The sequence below is a fragment of the Dermacentor silvarum genome, chromosome 9, assembly GCF_013339745.2.
Source record: "Dermacentor silvarum isolate Dsil-2018 chromosome 9, BIME_Dsil_1.4, whole genome shotgun sequence".
NCBI classification, from domain to species: Eukaryota; Metazoa; Arthropoda; class Arachnida; order Ixodida; family Ixodidae; genus Dermacentor; species Dermacentor silvarum.
This window is the reverse complement of record NC_051162.1, coordinates 99829196-99856577: the sequence shown is the minus strand read 5'-3', so window position 1 is coordinate 99856577 and position 27382 is coordinate 99829196. Positions and strand designations below refer to the sequence as shown.

The following is a 27382-nucleotide window of genomic DNA, read 5'->3' as shown; positions in this document are numbered from 1 at the left end:
AGTAATCTTGCTTCTTAGTGTTTTCCCGTCATATTTATGAAACTGGGAGAAAAATTAGGAGACGTCGCCTGAGTAGGCCTGCCGCAGTTCAGGTGCCTGCTGAAGAAAAATGCATTGAGAACAGTTTTCAACACTCAAACACAATTTATTTAGAAAAGTAAGCGCTAATTATTCCACTTTATAAGCTCTCAGCGAGGTTTATCTGGTTAAAATGTGGTTGCCCTACTGCATGCTCGTACCTGGTACAGTCTTGCTAGCATAACACTCAGTTGCATTTTCAGGAGTGTTAAGCCATCGCAGATATATGCGGAGATGTGTGGACACAAATATCTCAAGAAGCTTTCCAATCACATCTTTGTGATGATAACATGGGTTTTCTGGCAAGGTTACATTCTTTCCAATAATTTCCTTCAGTGCTTTCAATGGTGTTTCTCAGACAGCTCAGATCTTGAGCTTCAGCAAAAGACTTGAGAACACCCTCTCATTAAAAAACCAAGTCCAGAATTTGTCTGCTTGCATAAATTAAAATTTGCCGCCTTGGACATATTCATTTAGTTGATCAAGGTGGCGTTCCTGTCCAGGTTCTTCAGCCGCTAGCATGCACACAGAGCAGTGTTCCACAGTGCGGATAATCGGCTTCGACAAAAATCCTGCCAAGTGGGCGAGCACATCTTCCCCAGAAGAAAAAAACTTCCTCTAAGTCGAGAATGAAGTCGCTTCTCTCATCACTTTTATCCGACTGAGTGATGCTTTGTGCTTGTTTAATTTTTGCTGAAAAGAAATCGACCAGGTAGGTACTGTCATCGATCGCGTATCCAGGATAAACGAGTTTACAAGTGCCCCAATACTTCTAGCTACAAAAAAAGGTCCATTCACAAACGTCTAGAATAAACCTACGTCGTTGGAACAAGTCAAACACGGCGATCACATCATACTGCAGCCTTATAATCACTAGAAAAGGCACGCCAACATATACAAGCAACTTCTCTGTGAAAATGAAAACAATTACAAAGGGACATTATCCTTAACAAAACCATTATCCTTAACAAAATCATGATCCTCACTCGCATATCTTCGTTGTGTCCGTCGGTACCCAGCTGTGACGTTTTACTTGCACTGCCCTTTTCTTCCTTCGTTCAACGTCGCGGGGGTAACAAAATACCCGCGGCGCTTTCGCGGTCGATCCAGTGCACAGAGCGACAAAGCAGCCCGTCATCTTTCGTTAACAAGCACGAACATCACAAGAGATCACACAAAACACGAGCTCTCGCACCACAACGCCGCCAAGAAAGCAAATGGAGCGCGCGTCCGTGCAGCTCGACAGCCGGCGCGAAAGAACCAACATGGCGCCGAAAAGCCAGAGCGGCGGCGCGGGGCGGTTCAAAGGCTGTCCCCACCCTGTAAGCGGCGCTGGCATCGAGGCGTCCAAAGAAAGAAGCGCGTGAGAGGAGTGCGTTTGGCGTATGACGCGTTTCTCGGCGTCTGCTCGCGCCGGTGCACAATGCATTTCGGAGGCCACACGCAGGCTTCACGGTGGCGTCGCCAGATGGCGCCGTGTTTTTAGGGAAGCGCTAATTTCTAGAATGAAAAGCATGTATAGCATACCTGATTAACTCAAACAGGCTATAGGTGACTATTTGTTACCACCCCGTTTCAAAGGGGATGCCAATCAGCAGCAGCAGCAGCAACGCGAAATTTCAGTTCTGCTGCAGTGCCCGCTTCTTACATACCTCGATCGTTTCGAAGGTGCCAATGCGTTGTTCCGCTATATTGATTCAATGCTACGCGGATTACTATTGGCAGTCATCGGAAGATGGGTTCTGCTGATTTTTTGTTTAATATTTGCACGTAAAAGTTTATTTGCCCGTGATTAAACTATACATGGTTTAAAACGACGCTACTTAAATGACTTTTTAGCTAAAGCAGTACTTCAGCCACGCACCTTTAACTTCGCGTGCACATCAGTCTTGTTCTCGCCATATTCAATAACTTTGATAGTGGTGGCTGCTATACTTCTTCCAATGCTGTTATTAAAGCTCACTCATAACGCTTGGAGCGCTTGTAATAACAAAGACAGTAATCAATCACACATTTTGAACTTAATTACCTGCACACTTACTCATAAACTGCTTCTATTTACTGGAAATTCAAACAATATTACTCGATTAGTTCACCTAGGACACCGCGGGCGCCTCGTGTAACTCGTAAGAATAGGGAGAAAACTAAAGCTCATAAATTATTTGCAAAGGTCATAATTAAGCCGAGACGTTAGAGTTCTACTAAAGCGTTGTCGAGGCACTTGCAAATATAGCTGATAACGGCAGTATAGCGCTTTCGAGCACTTTCTGAAGGAAATTCGTAAAAAGGTGGATATTTATGCACACATTTAACTTCACACATACTACATCGCTTGTAACATTTTCCCAATATTCATTAAATTTGGTCTCGCTGGCCGATGTAGTTTTTTTTAAGACAGCGGCGCACTGCACGTGATAGACTTTCCTTGATTTCTGCTATGACCTAAAGGGCACCTGAACCACTTTTTATGGAAGCGGAGAAAGGCATTAGAAGTTAAGATAGGCTATTCCAGAAATACTTTGCCGCAAAAAGTACTTCATTGCGTTCAGCAGAAGCGGAGTTATTGGCGATCAAACACGGCCTCCGCTGTGCTCCCCCTTCCTTCTTCAATGCCTTGCACTGCGTAGCTTACGGCGTAGTGGGGCGTGGCCACAATGCTCCGCTTTCTAAATGTCCCCGCGGCGCGCAGTTCAAATTTCATTTTCGACTGTTAACGTAGACACCACGACTTCCGATTTTATTGCCTACGACGCGCTAAACGTAAGCCAAACACGATTCTCCTTAGCGAGCCGGAGTACGCTTAGCCAGTGGACTCGTGGCGGCACCTTGCGGCGGCCGCGGTGTACCAGACCGCAGCGATCCACGTATGGGAATCTGCTTTATTACGAAATAAAGCACACAGTAAAGAGTGAGCATTATGGCTTCTGTTGAAACGAGAGCGTTTGAGAGAAAGGTGACTTCGCGCTCCGCTTGCGAGCTCCACGCACCCCGTACGACAGCAAAACTTGGCTGAGATGTTCGCAGCAGCGTATGCTACCCGCGGAATATGTTATTTCACCAATCCCGAGGGGTGGTTCAGGGCCCTTTAACTGATGCGCGCTTTTCTGTCTTTTCTTTCTGCGTTTTAACTGAATTTTGTACTCAGTCATTAAGGTTGTTTTCTTGCGTACTTTGTTTCGTTTGTTAGGGACAAACTTGTAAGGGCAGTACCGGCATATGTTCTTATAACTATCCCATAAAACGCAAACATGGCTGTTATCAAAATCAGTGCTTCCAAATGATCAATAACAAAGTACGGAAGTGTGCTTCCGCACTTTACAGCAAGAAAATGGCATAGAAACGCTGATAAGACTGGGATCAGATAGTCCACGTTCAGCAGGTATAGTACATTCAACAAGAGTGCAGGGAAGAAAAACTAAATTTAAAACAGAACTGCGAGTGTCATACACGCGAGTCAGCTTGTTCACAATTTGGATCATATCGTGTGCTATAACATAATATCGAAGATAGCGTTGACGTGCTTTCCAAATTCAAGACGATTCCACTCAATACCAGGGAGATTAAAATAACCAACAAACTTATTTTATTGTTCTTATACTGTTGCATAAGCAGGGAGGCGATAAATAATTGAGGAATTATAGGCCTACTAGCTTGCTCTCAGTACTGTATAAAAGCCCATGTATTTAAGATAATTTCTAATAGAAACAGGCCAACTTGATTTCAATCAACCAAGAGAACAGGCTGGATTCAGGAAGGCATATTTTATAATGGATGACATTCATGTCATGGAATCAGATAATTTTGAAATTTGAGGAGTACAATCAATCTCTCTATATGGCTTTCGTAAATTGTGAAAAGGCATTTCATTCTGTAGAGATGCCAGCAGTCATAGAGGCATTCCGTAATCAAGGAGTACAGGAGGTATACGTGAATATCTTGGCAAATATCTACAAAGATTCCACAACTAACTTGGTTCTCCACAAGATAAGTAGAAAGTTGCCTATCAAGAAAGGGGTCAGGCAAGGAGACACAATTTATCCTATACTATTTACTGCATGTTTAGAAGCAGTATTGAAGCTCTTAGAATGGGAAAGCTTACGAGTGAGGATCAACGGCGAATATCTCAGCAACCTTCGGTTTGCAGATGATATTGTCCTGTTCATCAACACGGGGACGAATTACAACAAATGATTGAGGACCTTAACCGAGAAAGTGTGAGAGTTGGGTTGAAGATTAATATGCAGAAGACAAAGGCAATCTTCAATAGCCTGGTAACAAAACAAGAATTCATGATCCCCAGTCAGCCTCTAGATTTTGTACAGTAGTACCTTTATCTAGGTAAATTACTCACATGGCACTCTGAACATGAGAAAGAAATCTAGAGAAGAATAAATATAGTTTGGAGTGCACACGCCAGGCATTACCAAATCCTGCCCATGAACTTAGCACTGTCGTTGAAAAGATAAGTGTACAATCATTGCATTCTACCGGTGCTAACATTTGGGGCAGAAACTCTGGGGTTAACAAAGAACCTCGAGAAGAAGTAAAGGACCGCACAAAGAACGACGGAACGAAAAATGTTAGGCGTAACGTTAAGAGACAGGAAAAGAGCGGTGTGGAAAGAGAGCAAACGGGGATAGCTGATATTCTAGTTGACATTAAGAAAAAAAGAACGATCTAGGCAGGCCATGTAATGTGTAAGGCAAATAACAGTTGGACCATTGGAGCTACTGAAAGGGTGTCAAGGGGAACAAAGCTCTGTCGAGGACGCCAGAAAATTAGGTGGGGTGATGAAATTAGGAAATTTTAAGGTGCAAGTTGGAATCAGCGCAAGAAAGGGGTAATTGAAGATCACTGGGAGATATCTTCGTCCTACAGGGGGCATAAAAAATAGGCTGATGACAATGATTATTATGCTGTTGCATATGTGCCTGTAGTTAGATATTCCAGTGTCACCTCTGGAGGCCTGTACATAGCATAGTAAACAAATGTTTGGTTCCAACAAGACAGCTTGATATACAAGCACTCGAGATCGGCAATGCATCATCTAATAAAACAGAATCTATTTGATTGCTGATAAGTACCGATACTCCACCTCACCCCCCTATGCGGACAACCGTATAAGCGGGAGAACAAACACTTTCATCAGAAATTTCAGCGAGTAATTTTGTTTATGTTATGAGAGTAATGTGGTGGTCCTGCTACATTAGTAATATTTCTAGTGCCTCAGTTTTAAGCATGGAATGCTTTTTAGCTCCCATTGTCGGCGACATTCAAGTGACCTTGAGCCAAAAGCCTGAGCCATTATCCGAGCACTCAATCGCGAACGTCCGGGCAACCAGTCAAAAACTTAAGAAAATGTGTTTCTGGCTCCTAACGCTTTGTACAGAACCGCATTACATACGCTAGTTACTGCTCAAACAAGTTACAAATAATATTGCTTCCGATTTCTTTCTAATGTTTGTTCACAATATCACTCAAGCTGTAACTTCTAGTGCGCTGAAGTTTTATTTGTCATTTCCAATAGCGACGTTCAACAGACAGATCCAGGGGACCATACACTTGATTGTCATCTTTTGGCGCTGAGAAAGGGTTGCCTGTGCTCTTTTCAACGCCCGCGGTCCTTGAGTTGACCGCACATTTGCAGCCGACCACTTCGACGCGACATGTTAGGCCTAACATTAAGAGACGGGAAGAGAGCGGTGTGGATCAGAGAACAAATGGGGATAGCCGATATTCTAGTTGACATTAAGCGGAAGAAATTGAGCTGGGCAGGCCATGTAATGCGTAGGATGAATAACCGCTGGACCATTAGAGTTACAGAATGGATACCAAGAGAAGGGAAGCGCAGTCGAGGTCGGCAGAAAACTAGGTGGGGTGATGAAGTTAGGAAATTTGCAGGCGCAAGTTGGAATCAGCTAGCTGCAAGACAGGGGTAATTGGAGATCGCAGGGAGGGGCCTTCGTCCTACAGTATACTTAAATATGGGCTAAAGATGATGATGATGATGATGACTTCGACGCGACAGGAAGAAAAAGTAGCGACAGACGCTGAGCGCGCTGCCTTGTTGGAAGAAGTAAAGCGGTTGAAGGCGGCGTCACCACATGCAGCAAAAGACGTCATATGGTAGCCATTTCATGCTTACATCTACTCTCGATTACGGGAGAGCCAGTAATTTTCATTTTCATTACTGTAGGCATTTAGATTTATGAGGCGGAGCATTTTTCGTGTTACATCGTTGTCACGTCTTGCTTTTGGCTAATCGCCTCGCCGATCTATCTAACTTTTTTTGTGTGGTTCTCATCCCAGATATATAGGTTTCTGTCGATCTTAAAGCGATCCTGAACCACCCCTCGGGCTTATTGGTGAAAGAACCTAGTCCGCGGATAGCATACGCTGCTGTGAACATTTCAGTCAAGTCTTGCAGTTGTGCACAGCGCATGAAGCTCGCAAGCGGAGTGCAAAGTCGCCTTTCTCCGAAACACTCCCTTTTCAATATGAGCCTGCTTCGCACTCTTTTCTGGACCCTTTACTTCGTAATATAGCAGATTCCCATACGCGGCTGCTATTGGCCAATAGCTGACTTCAATCAAGAAGAATGTTTGGATCAGTGCGCCTCTTCCTTCTTTTACTGTGTATATTTATTGACGAAATTTAATAAACAGGCTGAAGTAAGCCAAGATCTGCATTCGAATTTCGATAATAATTACGTACTTCCGGAAGAAGCCGACTATCGTCTTCTCACGCTCGGCCGCGGCCGCCCCCGTAGGAATTAAACTGTGGTCACTTTGCTTATCGTTGTCGTAGCCGTCGGGTCTCGCTAATTTCGGCTAGTTTTGAACGTTCAACTAGCTTCGAACCACGCGAAACTTCAGTTCAGACCACACGCACGGTTGCCAGCACGCGCTCACTCCTGGCCACTCCTGGTTAGACGCCTTGGCAGACCATTGACAGGGCTTCAAGGTGCGGAAGCTGGATGCGGCTACTATCCGTCAGTCAAGCTGGTGAATGACAAAGCCGGTGCGCACCAGTAAGTACAGTCAGACTGGAGCATATAAAAGCGCAAGCACGCACTCAAGCCCTGTCGTGCACGAAGCAAACGCTGCGCATCCGCACTACATTTGTATGTAGCTGCGGTCTGCTACATGGCGTAGACACCGAAGCCGCCGCGGGTTGCCGCGACGAGTCCACTGGCTGAGCCAAGGAGGTTATAAAAAGAAATTATGGAGTGGCAGCGCTCGCAGATTCTTTCCAGCAGAGGTGAAGCCAGCGCTTGCCCCTACTTCACCTTTGAAAGCATGCTGAACTACACGGAGAACAGTCGTAGTTCAACTGCTCTTGATCTGTTAATATCCATTTTAGACTAATTAGTATATAATAGAATGTTGTTCCGGGCTAAAATATTGCCATAGGCTGAGTAGTGACACCCTGATCTCCCATACAAGTTGCCAAGACGTTCAAGCTTCATCCTAAAACCAGCGACACAGACGGGGGACATCGAGAAGCATTTGTACGGCAAAATTCGTCTTGTGAAAGTCAACGGAATTGAGAATAAAACGCTTCCTGTTCACCGCCAAATGCCAATGTTAATTAATCGATTCCCCTGGTAAGATGGCGGCGGCCGGCTTCACCTTTAGGACATCATCTCCCCTCCAGTAGTTTTTTTTTTTTTTAAACCTCCTTGGGTTGAGCGCACTGTGGCTCGCTGAGGGCAACCGCGTTCTGATTACGTTTGACGCGCTGTAGGCACCAAAATCGAGTAGTGGCGTCTACGTTATCATCCACAATCAAATTTGAACTGCGCGCCACGGGGACGTCCAGTAGGCAGAGCGTTGTGGGCCCGCCCCGCTCCGCCGTAGCCTTCGCAGTGCAAGGCATTTAAGAAGGAGCGGAAGCACCGCTAAGGGCGTGTTTGATTACCAATAACTCCGCTTCTGCTGAACGCATTTAAGTATTTTTTTTGAGGAAAAGTATGTATGAAATAGCCTATTTTAACTTCAAGTGCATTTCTCCACTTCCATAAAAAGTGTTTCAGGGCCTCTTTAAGCTCATCCTTAATCAAGCTAACTACCTTTCCGTAATTGTTGCTTGTCTTGTTTTGCGCTTTCCCGAAGTAGCTTGCGTTTATTTAATGTCGCCTGCGAATATCATTATAAATAAACACACTGGATCCCTTGAGATTTTCACATCGGTTGGTATTGTTTTCTTTTCGTTAAAGTCCTGCAAACATATTATGAGGCCTTTTTTCTGTTTACTAAGCCGGTGGATACGCTCTGTCGAGTAACATTGCACTTCCATTCAAACTCGAAACACTTAAGTGTTTCAGAAGAAAGAGTACCTAATGATCTACTGTTTCTTTGAAGAATGCTTCCGTTTCGTCCGGGCTCTCCGGAATGCCGTGAATAAAATGTTAGACCACCTGCTTCGATCCTCAAGGTTCTAAAGTTCCTTAGTCTGGAAGCTAAAGGAATGATATATTGACCTGAGTGATGACTGCACTTGATTTGCTTGATCAGGCATAGCACAGGATTCAGAAAGATTTCATTCAAATTGTACAAGCATTCGTTGCGATTCGCTGATCGCTTTCTCAGATTGCGCATGTGGAGTTTTTAGCTCATAGCATTTCATCAAGGAAGATAGCTTGCGCATCTTCACTGTTCAAACAACTCCTTCTGAGTGGGGCCTGGGTTCAGCTCTACGTCGCCACACAGTAGAAGTTTGCAGACTTTAAAACAGTACGTTGCCCGCAATGTCAAGACAGTGTGCCGGGCACGGTAGCACCCTAGTGCAACGACAGTCCCTACGGAATGAACTGTAATCATAGCTGACCTGCACAATGCAGGGCAAGCGGTTGGTTAACGCCATTACAAGCTTCCATAGTCGTGGAGTTTTTGTGCAGTGCTCACGCACAACCAGACGTTGTGCACCAAGTACGATTGCCGGCTACTACTCGTTGAACACATGAAATCTCGTATATTTCTCGTTGTTCTCCTAAACTCCAAGGTGTGACCCATTCTCTCTTTGAAGCTGTGCAGTACTAAGTACTTAAGGGGATCAAAATGCTTAAGCCAGTGTCACGTCTTCAGCATGACGAGCAACTTTCTTCATATATATTCATCTGCCAACGGCTTGTCTCTGTAATTGCTGATACGGGGACACTAGCGAGTTCTGCCATACTTGTTTTGCACTGTTCCCATCCCTTCAACGCTCTACCAACTGGCCCGACGTCATCTCCTTTCACGATTGCCGCTTTTCTTCTTTCTTACCAATATATTTGAGTTTTTTTTTTTTCTAAGCCAAATCCAGAAACCGAAACTGGGCTAAATTTGACGGTAACGTAAAGTACACGTAGGTGTCTTTTATTTTAATATTAATTGTAATCAAAACAATCAATTGCTGATAGTAACGTGAACTCGAAAAACAGTTTCGAATAAAAAAAAAGCCAAGTGCTGCACCTGCTTGAACCAAAGTGAGCCTGATCCATTCAACCAGTGCTGCGTGAACGCCTCCTGACCAAAACAACCAACATGGCCGCATGCAGTCTGTTTCACGTGCGCTAGTTGCATTGTTATCGTGTTTCTGGTCAAAGACGGTACCTATCAAATGGAGGACGACAGAAATGAAGAGATTGGGGACCGTTCTGTTGGTAGAAGTACCCCTTCTAGTACACTGTAGTAGAAGTGCTCCCAAACAGAGGATGCAACCGACGAAGACAGATTGGTGATGTTAAGTGCGATATTGGCGTGTTTCACTGGTCGATCTGGAGCAGCCGCCGAAATCCTGGAACGAGCGCTCGCAATTCACCAACCCTAATCTGCCAGCGGAGAGCGAAAATGCTCCGCGCTGGATCGTACAGGAAGTCTGCACACACACCTCACAAACATCGACTTCCGCTCTGCATGTTTCCCTGGCCACCAAGATCACCGTCTCCCAGCGAGCGGAAGTGACGTATCCTCTCGTCCTATTTCCGCCCGAATCCGCGTCTTGGCAGCGGAGCAAGTGAGAGCGATCCGGCGCGGAGCGAGTTGATCCGAAACGACCAGTGGAAAGCGCGAACCCGCTCCAGCTCGACCAGTGAAATGCGGATTCGCAGCCGTGGAGCAAAAAATCCTGCTCCTGATCGACCAGTGAAAAACGCCATTAAGTCTTTTTTTTTTTTTTTTTTTGGGGGGGGGGGGGGGGGGGGGGGAGAGCCAATGCAAGCGCAAATAAAATGATTCAATCAAAATGAACCAATTACTGTGTTACATGTCTATAAGAGCCACATCCAAATTTTACTCTTGAATTACGGCGATTTAACTGCAATATAACTTTGAGGTATTTTGGTGACATGAGCGCACTGACAAAAATTGTTTGAGCAAGCTCGACCATATTGCCATTAGCAAACAGCTGCGTTTTTCCCGGGTCCGTCATTTGTGGACTTGGCCCTTTTAGAAAAACAAAACGCCTCATTTATATCCTTTTCCTATGGCCTCCGAGAGTAGCATTCTGTTTTCTTCGCTGTACTTACAGTGACAGTAGCGAAGTCCCATTCGAGCTGACAGGAGTATTCAAAGATCGACGTCATCGCATGGCATGGCTTCAGATATTTCCAAATACACCTCTCATCGGCATAACTCTAGTTGTCTAATAGGTGATGTTTCAAACCCAACGTCTATGGCGTATTTTCGTCTCCCGCAATGTGCTCTGCCTCACGCAACGAGAAAACTTATAGCCTTCGAGATCTGTACTTGTTATCAGATATTATCATTGGGGCGCAGATTAGGTGCGAGAGTTCGATAATCTCTGGCACCACAATTGCTTATAGCCCATGCAGGTAGCAAAAGAATATTGTCAACTTCTGTTGTCCAGAGATAGCTGTCGCTGGGAGTGAATTTGGGCAGCACACATTTTTGAACGCCATTGCGGTATAATGTTGTTAATCTTGGAGGCGTTACAGAGCTATAAGCATAAAAGCTTCAATGCATCGGCGATTGTTGGCGCCACAAGTCGACAATCGAGAAAATGCTTTCCGTTGGAATCGCGTTTTGAACCAACTTAGTGTTGCGTGTTGCACGAAACCCGAAGCAATCGTCTACCGAATAGGTAAGTGATTGTTTAAGTGTAACGTGAAGCTTGTGTCAATAAGTTGGGACGTGCTTATCTTAAATGAAGCAGCAGAATTTGCTTATACAACCCGAATTCAGAAACCTACAATTCTTGTGTAACTCGATCGCTTGTGTAAAAGTTTTGTGCTTTTGCCATGATAGCGAAAGCGCGCCATTGGTTTGTGAGCACGGTATGAACAAAGAGCAAGCACTTTCTGAAAGCAGCCTGCCGCTTAGAAGGTTTTCATTCAATCTTTGCATTTGTGCAGACGGTAAGCGGGTAGCTGTCATTGGTTCTCTACTGTTATCGTTATCTATAAAACACGTGAGTGCTGGCGACTTGCCGCAATTCGCACGACGATCACGTCGGGAGTGGTGTGCTTTGTGACTGCGCGTGGCCTAATGAATATGTGATGTTGCGGTGGTATGGCGCACCTTGCATGTGGTACATTAATTCGACACTTAGTGGCCGTGAGTGTAGACGACGTGAAACGAGAAACTTTCAGATGGACAAACTGCGCGAATAGTGACTCGGAGCATGATGGTGTCACCACGTGGACCACTAAAGCACGATACCTTTTTGGCGCGATTGCCCGACCATTGTCCACACGTGTGAGTTGCGCGATACAGCCGCCGGGGTTGCTTAAGGCTCATTCACACTAGGCCGACACGGCACCGATTTTGGTCTGCCTACTGTTGGCGACAGCGTTTTCCGTCCTGGAAACTGTGCCTCATGATCACACGTCGTGGTTTTGGCGCGTAAAACCCCAGAATTTAAATGAACTTGAATTGTTCGAGAGACGTCTGGGGAGATTCTGCTTCTCGAAATCTGCCCTTGCTAGTGTCCGTGCAGCATATAAAGGGAGACTATACTACTGAGGACGAGGCGTTTTGCTCCGTTTGACCTCAGCCGAGCTGCGCTACGCGAAAACGGATAAATACCTCGGAATAAGCTCGCTTTCCGTTCGTCTATCGTGATGTCGTGCCCAAGCATTGAGCTCATCACTGGTAGTTCCGGGGTTCAAATCGCATGTTCGATGGACTTTATTAATGCAAACGTGTTTTATGTCGCACTTCACCGAACATTTGTTCGGTTACGTACTCCACACAATGATCATCGCGCAAATCCGCGCGATGATACTGCGGCGTATTGTTCCTACCTGATGGTTAGAAAAGTAAGCGTAAAAAGGTTACTGAGTTTTGCTTTATTGGAGGAATTTGCGTATTAATGTTTGTTCTCGCTGGGTAATGTTTGTGGAAAAAATAGCCGGCAGCTTGGCCGCTTGTAGAGGTAGTAAAGACGGTAGTGATTCGATAAGTCTTGCGGTCATTATTATGTTGTTTTGTGCCTGCTTATTTGTTAAATAAATAGGCACAGAAAGTGTTTATAGGTTCGCTTTATTAAAGGAGCCCTGAAATACTTTTTGAACATATTAAGAAAACGTTGCCGATCTTAACGGGGCACTTTCTTCTTTCTGGGGTTTTAAGTGCCAAAACCAGTTCTGGTTATGAGGCACGCCGTAGTGAAGGGCTCCGGATGGGGCTCCTTGGCACGTAAAACCTTTTTTTTTTTTTTCTTGCGTGTATATGAACTTATTTTGCATGTTACTCTATACTTGAAGTATTGAGCATTTTACTTGACAATACTGTGTTCGCCTCTGAGCGGCCCATTTCCTTCAGACGCTGATATGAGATACAACTGCTTTGATAATTGCACATTTACAGCGAAGCTGTTAAGGGCTCAGTACCCGAGGGTCGTGTCCGCGTCTAGAAAAAAACTATGGTCATCAGCATTGGCTCGTCGTCTTTTTGAGTGCGCGGCCCCTCCTCCCTCCCTCCCGGCCGGGTGAGCCCCCGTTATCTCTTGCGCCAGTCGACCTTCTGCCGTTCTCCCCTGAGTAGACTTGGGCCCGGCTGCGAGGCTACCGCGGCAAGCCTGCTGGAAGCTGCGACCGACTACAGTCGAGCCCTGCGGGGAGGCTAGCGAGGTAAGCAGGCGGCACGCCTCGGCTGCTGACGCGCGCGCTTTCCCTCGCCCCTCCGGCTGCTCCACGTGCGTCTATTGACATGGCCGCTGATAAATGGAACGAAGGCGAGGAGGGCGCGGCGCGCCCGCCCGATGGCTGGGGAGAGATAGGGTATGGCCACGCAAGCGGCAAAAACGCGCAACGCGTGATGACGTGCGCGGCAAAAGCGGCAGGAATCGGGGGTTTTGGGGCGTGCCGCGCGAAATGGGTTCGAGACCTATTTCTGGGGCAAATGCCGCGTGTCGCGAGATGAACCAATCAAGAGCGACGAGGGTGACGCCACGGAGATATCACAACCGGACCGCCGCCGGTCCGCGCCGGGTTTTCAATCGACGATCGTCGTCTGTCGCATCAAGCAATGAGTGCTTGCGGTGTTGCTCGCGCGTTCGGAGAGCGCGGGATATCTTATCGCGCTGCCGCGCGGCGAGACGCGCTTGCCATGGTGGCCTCGCGGCAAGGCGCTGACGCGCGCGTTTTTCGCCGCTAGCGTGGCCGTACCCATAGGCGGCTGCCAGGCATGACTGCGTGTGTGTGCCGACTCTGCTACTGTGGATGATAAGTGGTTATTGAGGGAAAGGTTGACGCTATCTTCTGCAGCCCTTGAGGGAGCTACTGTGGCGCATACGCGCAGCCCTGCCGGCCTGTGCCGCAGACTCTCTCCGGGCTCTCGCCCGCCTCTCCCCTAACAGTGTCGACAATGGCGTTTAGCCGTTCCATGACGTGGACATGGCTCTAGCGCTCTTATCAGTTTCCCTTACGACTCACGATGGCGGCCCGGCCGCGTGCAGTTCGTTCGGAGGAACAACGCAACGAGCGACTGCGTCCCCAGAAGCGCGAATGGGCGCGCAAACGCCGCGAAAGAGCGTACGCAGCAGAACGTAGTACGTGTAGTGGTTCGGAAGCCCTAGTCGAACAAGCGGTCGTTGGACAAATGCGCCGCGAACGACGGCGGAGCCGGCAATGTGATCGGCGCCGGCGGCCGCGCCGGAGGCGTCTACGCGCGGAACGATTTCCTTGGTGTAGTCCAGCGATACGAGATGCTGGTGGTGAACGATGCCATCGTCTCTGCTTGCGCCGACACGTGTGCCATCAATATGCGCGATGGTCCGGTGGTCGCCGTCGTGTACGTTCCAGCCGCGACGCCCAAGAGAGACATTGAAGCATTCGTGATAGACTCCTTTGGATGGTTTATGTTTGACAACGAAGCATCTATCGTATAGACCTCGAGGACGACGCAAGGGAGATCATCAAGTCCACGCCGAGAAAACTGACGTCGGCGACCTTCCGAGGCAGGGCCGCTGATACTCGACGCGCTGAAGACCTCGTATCGTCCCGACGACCGCAGAACAACGAAAACACAATGACGCCAGAATCAGTTCCCGCGAACAAGATTTCACTGGACATACCTGTGTTGATCGACGGCAGAAAGATGAGTGCACTTGTAGATACCGGCGCCGATTACTCTATTATTAGTGGCAAACTGGCGAGCGTTCTGAAAAAAGTTACGTTGCCCTGGAATGGGGCACCAGTTCGTACGGCAGGTGGCCACGTCGTTACACCGCTTGGCTTATGCACCGCCAGAGTAGAAATTCGCGGTGCTGCTTTTCTCGCCACTTGTCTGGTTCTATGCGAGTGTTCCCGCGATGTAATTCTTGGGATGGACTTTCTCCGGGAATATGGCGTCATTATTGACCTCCGCGAGCGCTGCATCACTTTCTCGACACAAAGGGCAACAACACAGACCGACGCCATTGGACGCAGATCGGCACTTCGCGTTTCGGACGACAGCATCACGATACCGCCGCGTGCGAGTGTTATGGTTCTGGTTAAGTCCGACGAGCTACAAAACGGTGAAGCCATTGTAGAAGGCAACGTTTCTATGCTGCTGACCCAAGGTATTTGTGTAGCGCGAATCCTTGTGGAACTTCGTGATAGCCAGACAGCGGTCCTCGTTACCAACTTTACTTTTGAGCATCGGCACATTTTTCGTGGGACTGCCGTCGCCTACGCGGAGCCATCAACGGAGATCGTCGAGTGTTTTGCTGCTGAAGTGGACACAGATGACGGTTCGCTCAGAGACATCGATGTGAACTCTGAGCTTATGGATGACCAAAAGAACGCACTAGGAACTCTTGAATGAATTCCGCGCGTGCTTCGCTCGGTCTACTAAGGTGGGCCAAACGCCAATCACGAAGCACCGAATAACAACATCCGACGACGCACACCCCATCAAACAACAGCCTTATCGTGTCTCGCCGAAAGAACGGGAGGCAATTCAAGCCCAAGTCAAGGAGATGCTAGATGATGGTGTCATTCAGCCTTCACACAGTCCGTGGTCCTCCCCGGTCGTTCTGGTCAAGAAAAAAGACGGAACGCTTCGTTTCTGTGTTGATTATCGACGCCTGAACGATGTTACCAAGGAGGACGTGTACCCACTACCGCGTATCAATGACTCTTTAGACAGGTTGTGGCGAGCTAAATATTTTTCGTCTCGATCTCAAGAGCGGTTACTGGCAAATTGAGGTAGACGAACGAGACCGCGAAAAAACTGCTTTCGTTACTCCAGATGGCCTTTATGAATTCAGAGTACTTCCTTTCGGTCTCTGTTCGGCACCAGCAACCTTCCAGCGAATGATGGACACTGTTCTCGCTGGTCTGAAGTGGCAAAGCTGCCTCGTTTACCTCGACGACGTGGTTGTTTTTTCGGCGACATTTGACAACCACCTGAAACGACTGCGGCAAGTTCTCGAAGCTATCCGTTCGGCTAACCTCACCCTCAAGCCTCAGAAGTGTCATTTCGGCTACCAGGAGCTGATGTTTCTGGGACACGTGGTCAGCGCGGAAGGTGTGAGCCCCGATCCCGCGAAAACTGCCGCTGTAGCCACGTTTCCAACACCGACCGACAAGAAGGGTGTCCGACGCTTCCTGGGCCTTTGTGCATACTACCGGCGTTTCATCGTAAATTTTTCGAAGATGGCGGAGCCGCTGACTCGCCTCACGAGGGACGATGTATCGTTCGTCTGGGCCGCAGAGCAGGAGACTGCTTTCACCGAGCTTCGACAGCGTCTGGTGTCAGCACCAGTTTTGGCCCACTTTGACGAGGAGGCGGACACGGAAGTTCATACAGACGCCAGTAACGTTGGTCTTGGTGTGGTGCTTGTACAACGGCAGGAAGGTATTGAAAGAGTGATCGCATACGCAAGTCGCATGCTATCGCGTGCAGAGACCAACTACACCACCACGGAGAAAGAGTGTCTTGCCGTCGTATGGGCGCTGGCCAAATTTCAACCTTATCTCTACGGCCGCCCGTTCAAAGTTGTAACCGATCATCACTCGTTATGCTGGCTTGCAAATCTGCGGGACCCTTCTGGACGACTGGCACGGTGGAGTCTACGTTTGCTGGAGTATGACGTGACCATCGTTTACAAGTCAGGCCACATACACGAAGACGCTGACGCACTCTCGCGCGCCCCCATCGACACTATCGACCAAGACATTGAGGATGACGGCGCTTTCCTTGGGGCCGTAAGCGGTACTGATTTGTCCACATGGCAGCGCGCAGACGACGCACTACGGCCTATAGTCGAACATCTAGAAGGACGAAACCCATCAATACCGCGGCATATCGCTCGAGGATTGTTGTCTTTTTGTTTACGAGATGGCGTCTTGTATTAGAACTCCGCTGCCAGCAACAAGACCTACTTTTGGTCGTTCCAGCAGACCTCCGTGCTGAAGTTTTGTTCGCCTGTCATGACTGAGCCTCCGTCTGGCCATTTGGGTTTTATGCGAACGCTTGATAGAGTGCGCAAATTCTACTACCGGCCCAGACTTGCCGAGTGTGTTAAGCGGTACGTCCAAGCCTGCCGTGAATGCCAGCTGCCGAAAGTCGCCAGCTGTGAATCCTGCGGGATTGCTGAATCCGATTGACCCACCTGGCAAACCTTTCGACCAGGTCGGCATGGATCTTCTGGGCCCGTTTCCACTGTCATCTTCTGGCAACAGGTGGATCATTGTCACCACAGATTATTTAACGCGGTATGCTGAGACAAGGACCCTGCCTCGAGGCACAGCTTCCGAGGTTGCCCAGTTTTTCATACAGAGCATCGTCCTACGGCATGGTGCCCCATCGCACGTAATCACAGACCGAGGAAAAGCCTTTACAGCACAGCTCATTGAAGACGTTTTTAAACTCAGCTGCACGACCCACCGAAGGACAACTGCCTATCATCCGCAGACAAACGGCTTGACCGAGCGACTGAACAAAACAATGACTGACATGCTGTCTATGTACGTAGACGTACAGCACAAGATGTGGGACGAGATACTCCCATACGTAACGTTTGCCTATAACACTGCTACGCAAGAAACAACACGCTTCACGCCGTTTTACCTCATTTACGGCCGTGAAGTGCAGACTATGTTAGAAGCAATGCTGCCGTGCGACAACATCGATCATCTTAATCTCGCCCAAGATGCCGAACTTTTCGTGCAACGTGCTGAAGAAGCCCGTCAGCTTGCCCGAGTGCGCATAAAGAAACAACAGAGCATCGATGCGCACCGTTACAATCTCCGCCATCGACAAGTCGAGTTCCAACCTGGTGATCAAGTCTTGGTCTGGACTCCCGTGAGCCGAAAAGGACTATCTGAGAAGCTTTTAAGTCGCTACTTCGGACCTTATAGAGTGTTGCAGCGAATTAGTGACGTGAATTACGAAGTCCTTCCTGGCGGAAGCCAGCCTCCCCGACGTCGAAAACCGCAATCTGAGATTGTGCACGTTGTGCGGTTGAAACCGTACTACAGCCCCTAATATCCGACGTTTCCAGCCACTTAGGTTAGATTTGGTTGTTTGTCATCCTTCAGTGCCTTGTGACTATATCGCACACGAAGTGATTGTGACTACAGCCTATGTGTTCGTCCTAGGCCATCTCGGCGCTCTCACGTCAAGCCTGTGTATGTTTTCCTTCTTTTTCCTTTTTTTTTGAAGAGGGGGTAATGCCACATGGTGTGGCACAGCAAGGGGACTGGAGAAGAGAACGAGGTTCGGTCTCGGCATTGCGCGTCGACGCTTACGCTTGCCTGGATTCTCATTCAGCGTATATTCTACAGCAGGGTATACGCGACGATATAGTGCCGATTGGAAGCATTGTTTGCTTTTTGTGAGCCATGACGAATTATTGACCGACCCAATAAATACGACTAAAAGAAGCCGCAAGCGATACCTCGAGCCCGGAGCATGGAATGATCCTCTCCCAAGATCTATGCTGCGTGACATCAGAAAAAGGACGCTACCAAGTTCGACAGAGCCTGATCTGAGCGTTAATTCAGATGCGGGGGCCTACGACCGCAGATTGCCCTGCATCCCCAGTCAATTGCCATAGAAGTGAATGAGCAGAAGACTGCAGTGACAACAGTTTCTCATCTTTCATGGAAGCTTAATCAGCAGCAAGTGATTTGCAAGGCAATTGTGAATTTCAAAGTGCTGAATCAACTTCAGCCCAGCCACGCAATAGTTCCGCCAGCTCCAGTTTCTTTCGAATGGAGTTCCGGCGTCCCATTGGCAACGGAGGAAAATTGTCTGTTGGGGACGCTCTGTACTGGCTATGGACTTCTATAAAGCATGGCCTGGCATGGACTGCTATTGATCTTTTAAATTACAGCAACAATCTCTTGGGAACTGATGTACTTCCGGACAGCAATTACCTCTTCAGGAAATTCTCTGGAACTTCACCGGAAGAGATCAATTTCTTCTATTGCTCAGTTTGCCATCGTCTGTTGGCAAAGACAGGCAATCTCTTGGGAACTGATGTACTTCCGGACAGCAATTACCTCTTCAGGAAATTCTCTGGAACTTCACCGGAAGAGATCAATTTCTTCTATTGCTCAGTTTGCCATCGTCTGTTGGCAAAGACAGGCGGCAGCTTAGAAAAGCGTATCGGAATGTCTGGGATATGTTGTGGAAAGCACCACACTGGTCACCATTTGTCACAAAAAGGCTGCTTTTTTGTGAGCTTGCCACTGAAGAAGCAGTTTGCTTCAGTACTTGCAGTGGACACCGTGAGGCAGGAGCTTTACAAGTTTGCGAGTGGCAGGAAAGATGCAGAAAACGAGAACAGCGCTGTGACAGATATCACTGATGGCGCCTTCTATAAGCAACAGCGACAGAAACTTGGCTGCCGAAAACGCGACCTGAAAATGAGTGTGAATGCGGATGGAAGTCCTGTATTTAAATCGTCTAATTATTCAATCTCACCTGTGCACTTGACCGTCAATGAGCTGCCACCACACATTCGCTGGAGCAACGTTATTTGCACTCTATTGTGGTACGGCACAAAGCATCCAGATATGACTCCGCTTCTTCAGGCGTTCATGCAACAAATGAAAGAACTTTCCAATGAAGGAATCTACCGGAGCCATAATGGGGAACAGCTGCATTCAAAGGTATGTAATAGTATTACTATTATTGCAGTGCCCTTGAGGATTGATACATTTCCTCCAGAAACCAGTGATTGCCATTATCCTCCCAGCCTAACTCTGCTTAATTTATGTTCTCTTTCTCTTCTCTCGCCCTTTTTTTATTGTAGTTTATGTGAAGGCTTTCCCTGAGAAAAATTGCTATTTTTTGCATGCTACTGTGATCCTTTTTGTTTTTCAATATTTCATGTGTAATAATACCTTTGTTTGCATAATATGAGCCTATTTCTTTTCTACTAGTTTATGTAACTGAGGTTACCTCTGTTTGTTCCTGTAATGCATCCTGCCATTTATTTAGGGTGTTAGGAGCTCAAAAGGTTACATTTTGTTACTTTTCAGGTGTACTGCATTACAGGCATTGCAGATGCTTCAGCCAGGGCCTCAATGCGAAATGTCTTGCAGTTTAATTCTACTATGGCTGTTCATGGTGCCTCCACCCTGGAGAGTTCATTGAAGGTGCAGCATTATTCCTCTTCATGTGTGTGATGTGAAGTTAGATGTCTGAAACAGTGCCCTAAAAACGTTTTATTCTGCAGGTAGCGTCAAGTACCCTGTCACAATGACTGCTAAAGACAGATGCAGCTATGATGTTGGAAGACATGAAAATGGCAGCAACTCTTCAGCGCACTGTCAAAGGTATAAAAGGACCTTCACCTCTCATTAATGTCCCTGGCTTTTAAATTGTGTGGAGCTTCCTTCCGGACTATATGCACACTGTGTTGCTTGGTGTCGTGCGCCAGAAGACAGATATTTGGTTTTCAAATGTGGGCAAGGCGCATTACATGGAAGGGCTGGGACTTTATCTGAAATAGATGATAGACTCCTAAGCCAGAGACCTCCATGATGTTTTAACAGAACGCTGAGGTCCCTTAAGCTGATGGTATTGGAAGGCATCTGAGTGGGAGGCTTGGCTGCTTTACTACAGCCTTCCATACCTGAAAGGCATCTTGCCAGCGGAGTTCCTTGAGCACTTTGCTTTATTGGTGTCTTCCGTCTACATTCTCTTGAAGAGCCATGTGATAGCAGAGGATGTAGATGACAGCAGCAAAAAAATCACGGAATTTGTGGTGATGACCCAGTGTCACTATGGAGCAGGTCAAAGGACGTCTAATGTGCACACATTGCTACATTTTCCCAAGAGCGTACTGCTGCATGGGCCACTCTGGGCAGTTTCATGCTTCGAGTTTGAAAATAACATGCACCTAGTAAACCTAGTGTCGGCGTCCAATGGCATCCCATTTCAAGTCCTCGCGCGCATCCTCTTGCTGAACAACTTTCGTCGACTTCAGTCCAAGGCATCACAAGCAGCCAAGGAGCTATGCATCCAAAGAAAGAGGAAAAAATACCCAGGACTGAAGTTACTTGGAAGGCCACAACCTTGCCAGGAGCTGTCAGAATACGTAATGACAAATATTTCTGGAGTGCTGAAACTTGAGGAATATAGTTGTGTCTCTGTGGATGGCTGCACAGTTCAGTCAGAATTACAAATCCACTTTAAAACGAGACTCAAGTGCAGTAAAGGTGGGAGGTGAATATGCAAGGGTCGAAAACCTACGGAACATTTCCAAAGTGAATGGTACATCTGAAATTATCATTATCTCTTATGTGTACCATATTGATAGCTTAGATTGATCACTTGAAGGTAGCAGTTAACTTTCGCTCTAGAAGGATACATTCACTCTCAAAATCTCTACGTCCATGTATATGCCTAGAGATTAATGGGAAGTTGTTTGCTGAAATATGCAACCGCTTTGGGTCATTTTAGGCAAATTAAAGTATTGTACAATGTGTAGTTATTTGTCTATCTTATATAGGCACATTTTTATTGGCATTATATTTATTTTACCACTTCTTCCTAGGGTTTTACGTGCCAAAACCAGTTCTGATTATGAGGCACGCTGTAGTGGAGGGCTCCGGAATAATTTTGACCACTCGAGGTTCTTTTTACAACGCGGAAAAAATGGAGCTGGGCAGGCCATGTATATGCATAGGATGGATAACTGGTGTTACAGAATGGATACCAAGCAAAGGGAAGCGCAGTTGAGGACGGCAGAAAACTAGGTGGGGTGATGAAGTTAGGAAATTTGCAGGTGCAAGTTGGAATCAGCTAGCACAAGACAGGGGTAATTGGAGATCACAGGGAGAGGTCTTTATCCTGCAGTGGACATATTGGCTGACAATGATGATGATGACAACGCAAGCACACGGGCATTTTTGCATTTTGCCTCCATCAAAATGTGGCCACCACAAATTCTGCTGTCACATGTCTCTTCAAGAGAATGTAGATGGCAGACACCAAAAAGTGCTCAAAGAACTCGGCTGGCAAAATACCTTTCAGGCATGGAAGGCTCTAGTCAAGCAGCCAAGCCTCATAGATCATGTTAATGTCAATGGCCAAACGACTTCTCTTACATAACAACTAGCAGCGTCCCTCAAGGATCAGTATTAGGACCACTCCTTTTAAAATTTTTCTTAACGACGTCCTTTCCGCCATTCGGAATTCTTCATTCCTGCTATATGCCGATGACATCAAGATATTTAAGGCAATTATACTGCTGATGACTCGCATACTGCTGTCTGGCCTGTTTCTTTTTCTAAATGGTGCACAGATGATAACCTCGCCTTGAATGCTGCCAAGACAAAAGTCATGACTTTCACCCGCAAAATGGCAAGCATTTCTTATTCTGTACCATTGTGTAAGGTCTGTGAGATGAATGATCTCTGTGTACTTTTTGATAAAACCTGACACTTTTCAGCTCACACTAAACGCGTTGCAATGCGGGGTATGTGCACTTTTGGCTCTGTTTGCAGGATATCGAGAGAATTCAGTTCGCCTACACTGTTCGGCAAGTTGTACAGTACAATCTGTGTTCCTCAGCTCGAATACGTGCGGTCGTCTGGAACATTTCTGAATCTAACAGTGGCATATAGATCGGGTCCAGAAAAAGTTTCTAAGCATATATCATCTGTTTGCTTACACAGACGCTGGACTGTGCTCTAGCACTGCTGGATTATTGTCATTGCCCTTACTTCGCTGCCGATGTAATCGTGCTGACCTTCTGTTTCTGTTCGAACTCCTTCATGGTATCCTCATGTGGCCCAGACTCCTCAGCTGTATCATGTTTTGTATTCTGCGCAAGATCACCAGAGAACATTGACCTTTCCATGTTCGTGCCTGTCATCAACACTCAACCGTCCACAGAATAGAGTCTTTATAACCCCCAGCTTCATGATCTTGATATTTTTCACAACTCGCTGTCATTAGACAGTTTTAGTTTAGCGTTAGCGTAATAGCGGGGTTACGGGAAATAGCGTTACCGTTCCGCAAACGAACTTTGCAGAAAGAGAGTTTTAGTATAGCGTGATAGCGTAGTTTACGTGCGGGACGCTATTCCATTACGCTTTGAATTTCGCATACATAGGGCACCTAAGATATGTGTGTGTGCGTCCGGAAAGTGCGAGAGGCAGCGCAATGGGAGCCAGGAGCGCGTTGTGTTTTTACTTCACATGTCCGTCAATCTGCAACGAAACAGACAAGCAGTACAAGCTGTCTACCATAGCCTCCGAAATTCTCCCATCTCAGAGGCCATATGCCGTCGTCGCGCCTATCTCCCGACTTTATCGACAGGTGGCGCTCACATCGCGGAGAAAATTTCTTTCGTTAGGCTTAGGCGCGTTCGAAACGAGAAGCGATCTCGAAAACTCCGCTAAATTATCCATAAAAACATATTGTCGATCCTGCCTGAAGGTAAGCGAAAGCCATTTACGCAGTCATTTCCTACCAACGAAGTGAATTATTCAACAGCAACTCCAAATTCAGTTCGAAGCGGGCGGCCGGGACCGCCGCCATGTTTTACGTACACTACGTAAATACGCTAACACGGTAACGTTAACTCTGAGAAATAGCGTGCGCACGGTAAACGGTATGGCTCGTTTAGCGTTCTGCGCATGCGCATTTCGATCCTGCTATTCCGGTACGCCCGCTATTCCGGTAACCACGCTAAACTAAAACTGTCTATTGTTCTGTTCCGAGCTTTGCGTTGTGTCATAGTTTATATTGTTTAACTGCCCTTCTCCTCCCTTATGTATTCATTTTGTATTCATTGTTTTGTTTTACTGATACTCCCCTGCTGTTTTTTTTATGTATACCTGTGCCCACACTTGGACCTCATGGTTGTTCCTGGGTACAATAAGTGAATGATTGATTCAGTGATTAGAATTGTATAATGCGTAATAATTCTACCAGTTGCGTTCACGCCGGACGCATTGGGGATGTAACGTTTTTGGCATTGAATTTGGGCATAACTGGAATTTTCCTGATATTTACAAAGCTATAAGTCAGCTGTACACTTGGTCGTAGAGATATTTCTTATTGTACTATTACCAATACCAAATCTTTCACCAAAGCCTTCATAGACGCTGTTGTGCCATGCGTCTGCTTGCCAACATATTTTCATGATTGCAAATTTTTTCCGCACGCCAATGCTTTTTCTTGTAATAGGACATGTAAGGCTTTTGCGTCGAAAAATTTACCAGTTGTGCTTATAACTGTTACCAGCATTTTCAATAAATTTCTTGTTTTGTGTACACATTTGTGCCCAATAAACTTTTATTTTTCTTCAAGCTTGGTGATGTGTTCACAATTCCTGCATCTGCGTGAGACATGCACAAAGCATTATATAATATTATATAACTTGCATGGGCAACATTGAAGAAGCAATGTAAGAAAAGCTCAATATTTAGAGTTGTCAGTGCCTCATTGCAAGGGTATAGATGAAATGAGCTGGAGATTTACTTATTTTTTCAAGCAAGGAAGGTTGGAGGCAGATGCCATGTGTATAGTGCATTGGAAATTTATTTGTACAATTTTAGCAGCTACAGTAAAACCCTGGTGATACAAACCCGGCTGGTACGAATTTCGGTGTGATACGAATTCGTAACATTCCCCGGCCGAAATACATTGCTCACAATACGAAAAAAAGTCGGCTGTTCTGAACGTGTTGCCGCGCCGCTACGGATCATACGAACGCGTGAGCAACAGCAGCGGCGGCCGAGCCAGCGGGGCCACCGGCACAGACAAGCCGGCACAGCGGGATCTTGGCGATCCATAGTCGCCAAGCAACTGACTACGTCACGCGGCTGCGCAATCTCTTATTGGTCCCCACGTCGAGCGGACCGGACCACATCACAGCCTAGCCGATGCTTAGCGAGAAATCAGACGAGGACCAATGCTGCAACGACGACTGCGGTGCAGGCCCGACGGCCAAAACGCTCCCTGCACTCGACTTGCTCAGGCGTTCAGTGGCGTGCGAAATCATTCCCAAGATCACATGCGCGCACTTATATGCCTTTCAGGAGGCGATCGTTGACAATTTGGACTAGAAGAAAATGTCCCATTGTTATGCTTTTTAAGGGACCGCGGAAAAAAAAAAGAGAAGAAAAAAAATCCGCAGTTTCGCCCGAAAGGTGAAGCAACGGAAACGCAGCGGCAGCAGCGAGCGAATTGACCTTTGCGCTGTCTCTCGCTTCAACGCGAACTAAACGTCGAAGGCACAGCGCATACGAAGCTACTGGCACTAGGCGCACTTTTCGCCGTGCGGAGTAAAAAAACAAAAAAAGAAAGAACCGCGGCGTCACTCCAAGGTCGCCGTTTCTGCGTGGTGCTGGAACACGCATGCACGTGCCGACGTCTCAGCCAACGCTGCGGCTGCAGCGCAGAGGGAAGCAACGGTGGAGGCCCAGTTCGGCCAACGCTCGCTTCAACGGCAGAAACCGAAACTTCAAGGACCGGGCTAAGCGGCGCCGGGCCGGCGGGAGCGGCGGACGCGCACGGAGACAGTCGAAGGTGAGGGGGCTACGAGGGTGTTGAGAGGAAGGGCGAGGGGAGCCACCGAAGCGACAGTTTCTGAGGCCAAATCCGCTACGGTGCACAAATATTTCAAAAATAAGTCCTTCTTTAATTCAAACAAATTTTTGGGCCCCTGCGAGTTCGAATTATCGAGGTTCGACTATACATGGAAGTCAATGGGATTTAGGTCGGGACCGCGAAAACTCGACGTAGCAGCCGGGAAAACGCAGCAGCGAGGATGGTATCAATGGGATTCCACTATTAGAAATCTGATGCTTTTAAATGCGAATGATGTTTTTAAATGTACGTCAGCATCAACAATGACAAGGTAACTTGCAGAGCTGACAGGATAAAATCAATAATTGAAAAAGTCCTGGAGAGGTCTGTGCAGGTGGATAAATATTTAAGGACATCGCCCAGCATTGTTTATACATGATGCAGTGGATGTTACTCTGAATGTATTGGTGCATTTTTTTACAGCGTAAGCTGCTATGGGCTCATTCCAATAGCCGTTTCTGGTCGCGATGATGCCGCCGCCGCCCCGTAGCCGCTATCGCCGGAAATGCAAAAAAAGTACCCGCTCTCCGCCGGGATCGAACCCAGGCCCGCTGCGTGGGAGTCCGATACATTACCACTGAGCCACGTAAGCGCTTGCTATCACGTAGAAAATTGCCTTTATACGTGCCCTGCGCCTGCGCGCTGAAGACCCGAGCCTTCGCCAGTATGGTGGCGCCATCTAGTTAACATGCCTGCAACTGCCACGTGTGACGAGATGTGATTCAGACGCGATGCGATTCAGACGAGGCGCACAGTCAACGCTATCCTAATGTTAGATGTGCGCCACGTATTCTGGGTACCTCTTTGGTACACGTTATGGCATCTCCTCGCAAGGTACGAACCGCTGCTGAAGCGAATCATAGAGCTATGTGCGCGGCTGCAACCAGGCATTATCAGGCTCAGCATACTGCTGTGCAGAGAGAGCATTAGAAGCCACAGCTTGCCGCCGACGCCAGGCGGACAGTTCACATCGTTCTCGTCAAAATTGAGGCGAAGACACTGTGCCGCGAAGACCTTGTTTTGCGTGGTGCCGAAAATGGAGCTACTCTTGCGCCGCTCAACCAGCTTACGCTGTGACTGTGCTGCGTGTGCCGCGCAGGCCTGTGACTTTTTTTGCAAGCTAGGTGAAAGGTACGTCATCTTTTGTAACAGTGCACAGGTTTGCACAGTGCTGGCAAGCAGCAGTTATGTAGCGCTGTCCAGCTTTGACTCGGTGGACCAGCTCAACCTGGTCAACCGAGTGAGAAGGGCAGCTAAGGCTGCTGCTGGACTCCTGAACTTCCCACTGCAGAGTGGACGAGCTACCTACGCTCGTGTGCTCTTTTGCATAAAGTTAATTCTTTCTCTGAATAACTTAATAGTGTGTCAAGCAATGTTTTTGCATCATGCAAGTTCAGTAACTGCAGTTTAGGGGTGTTTGAATGGCAAAATTTTCAAATTTAATCGAAAACAAGTATTCAAGAGAAACAACCACCGAATATCACATTCAATACCGAAGGTATTCTCATTCTTTAAACATGAAGGTTTTCGCATTTTTTTAACATGAAGTGTGTGCGGAGTCCGTTTATTGACGGAAAAAATCCGGTTGATGCACATTATTTGACGCATGCAATTCCGGTCGCAGCTGTATGTCTAGACAACTGTAGAACTTGTAAATGAGAAGCTACGGCTTTCAATTGTCTGGTGCTAAATGAAACAGCATGTCACTAAATGAATGCTAAGTCTTCAATAGGACAAAAAAAGTATGATACTACAGCATCTTACATTGTTTTAGGGGGGTTTTGAACAGGGTCACACTGGTGAAATAAGTCGAA

At 47.2% G+C, this 27382-nt stretch overlaps 1 protein-coding gene and 1 pseudogene across 5 annotated transcripts in view; both read left to right on the top strand.

Annotated features, from left to right (window-relative positions):
- Positions 1-27382, top strand: part of LOC119463434 (protein enabled homolog) — a 56766-nt gene that overhangs the window by 4583 nt on the left and 24801 nt on the right. The window lies entirely within an intron of this gene.
- Positions 20251-21428, top strand: LOC125939871 (uncharacterized; annotated as a pseudogene).